We start from the raw sequence: 2643 nt of genomic DNA on the forward strand, positions 1-2643 counted from the left end.
CAGCCCCCGCGGGGGTAGAAGGGAAACCTCCCCGGGCGGAGAGGAGGGGTTTCGGGAAAACTCTCTCCACAGCAGCGGCGCGGCAGCCTCTCCGGCACCCAAACCGGGTTTTTCCGCCTAAAACAGGTCCGCCCGGGAGAGCGGGACCTCCAGACCAAGAGACGGTGGTTTCACGCTCAAAATCGCCAGGGATACCCCTGCTCGCCCGGCAGCACCACCAAACGCTCATTTGCAGCAGCGTAACAACCCGGATTTTACTTAAGGGTTTAATGCCGGCAGTCCGGTTAGATGGGTGCTGCCATGAAGAGACTCGCTGGGGACCACCCAAGAGAAACCAATTTGTTTCAGAAGTAAAAAACTGCCCGTCTAATCCTACTAAGTTTGATCACATTTCTTTTCCTAGTAGCGTGCAGGCAGTCAAAAAACCAGCACGGTTTGAAGTGCAAAGCACTCCACATTTAATTAATTTGACAGTAATTTAAGGAAGGTAAGTATCCCTTCCTTACTAGTGCTAAAGGAAAGCTCCCAAGTGTTTTAAATTCCTTTGAAAACCTCCAATCTTTATGTGGGTTGTATTTACTGTGTAAAATAAAATTCTGAAATTTCCAGAGAGCTATAATTGAAATCAATGTCAAACTGTCACATTGATAAAGGTTTTGCACTTATGAGTAATATAAAAACCACCAAAAGTTTAAAAAAATTGCTTTTAGGATATTGTCCCTGTCAGCTACCAACATTATTGTGAAAATGTGAGAGCAAGCAGCATTGGCTGCATGCGTAAACAAGATGCCAGGCTCAACAGAAAATTCCTGTTTGTTTTTTGCCAGCGTCGTTACTAATTTTTAACTGGACATTTTCTGGTTTTGCATTTCAAAATATGAGAAACTGAGCTATATCTGAATATCATATAGGAGTGTTGTACAGTCCATTTAAACAACTTCTGTTTAAATTGTCTTTTAACTGTGCTATTTATTTGTACTTTAAGTACAGTTCTCCTCATGAGACAATTTGCCTTAAGCTCCAGAAACGTTAAATCTAAACAAAAAAGAAGCCCTCCGGAGTGAAGTATGGATCCTTTGGACCCAACACTTTTCCCAATTCATGACCCACCACAGAGATGCTAAAACGAATACCTACAAGCTGTGAATCACTGTTTACTTCAGTCGATTTATCCCTTTAATCACACTAAAGAATGAATTGGTATGCCAATGGCAAATGGTTATTAGCTAAACTCTACCACCTCCACAGTCAACTCTCCAATAATGGATACAGTAAAAGAAAAAAATACGCTCAACCCTGGGATATGGCAAAAACACATATTTGTCTTCCTTTCAAGGAATTATAATGAACAAACTAACTAGAAATGTTTTCATCCTACTTCTGGAAGCATTAAATCACAACAACTTTAATTTGCTTGACCTGAATCATCGCTGTAAGCAATGAGAGGTTAAGCCTGTGATAGAGGCACGGGACGATGATTCCAGAAGCCTGGATTCTGTTTCTTCCCATTTCACAGACTGTGCAAAGCATTTTCAGTAAAAATGCCAGCTCCTCCTCTGCAGTTGTGTGGAAGAGCTTCGCTTCCACATCTGAAACAAGTGATGTGGGACTTTGGACTCAAATCCTGCAACGACATATAGCAAGCGTTCACGCAAAGATCCCATTCAAGTTTATGGGACTCAAATGCCAGTTTATATTCTCAGATCCTACCCATTGATATTCTGCTTGACTTAATCCAAATTGTTTCTATCCTCTTAACTTTTCTCAATAGCAGCAGAGAGGAACATCAGCTACACTTATATAGTATACTAGAGAATTGTTAAGCTATACTCGACATCACGCTCAGCAGAATGATGTAGTCTACAAAGATTAAAATGGGATTCTCAGAAAATTTCAACTACAGAGTAGACCAATTGCAAGTAAGTCAGATCAGAGTGTGCTCAACAAAGAACCAAAGATTTCTTCCTTAATTCTACCTTAAATTTTTATGCAAGTCACATAAACTACAGTGACATTTGTGTGGCACTGAGCCACCTAGCGGTTACTTTCAAATAATAAAGGGCTCTTATTTTCAGAAATAGAAACCAATAGGTTGGATGTATGAAGAATTCAGGTAACATAAGCGATACAACGGTAGAAAGGAATACATCTGCACCACTTCCAGTTTGCTCTGGATCCTGAATACAAAACTGGACATCCTCCAAAGACAACCAACCGTCCTGGTTTACAGATGTCCTGCCAGTGACATTTTACCAACAAGTCTTTTCCTGACATGAAAGTCACTAAGGTCGCAAACTGGAACAAGCAACGCTTTTGCTAAATTGTCAGTCACACTCATGAAACGAGTTTTATTCTAAAGGGGGCACTGAAGATAGGGCAAGCAACAGAAAAGGAGAGACTGAAGAATATATTTATCACTATCATAGAAATGTGGTTTGCAAACCAGTAGACCTGCCATATATCACCGAGTACATTCCCTGCTTTCCCACACAACCACATCATAGCCATAATAAACTGTAACTTAAAACTAGTTTAATTTCTTGGTTGGAACTCCTATGGAAGCATAAGCTGGGACCTAAAACTTTGCACTGTTCTTCTAATTATAGGATTTTGTAACAAAATAAAACCCAAGAAACTGAGCTC

The sequence above is a fragment of the Pygoscelis adeliae genome, unplaced genomic scaffold, assembly GCF_000699105.1.
Source record: "Pygoscelis adeliae isolate BGI_AS28 unplaced genomic scaffold, ASM69910v1 Scaffold22, whole genome shotgun sequence".
Classification (NCBI taxonomy): domain Eukaryota; kingdom Metazoa; phylum Chordata; class Aves; order Sphenisciformes; family Spheniscidae; genus Pygoscelis; species Pygoscelis adeliae.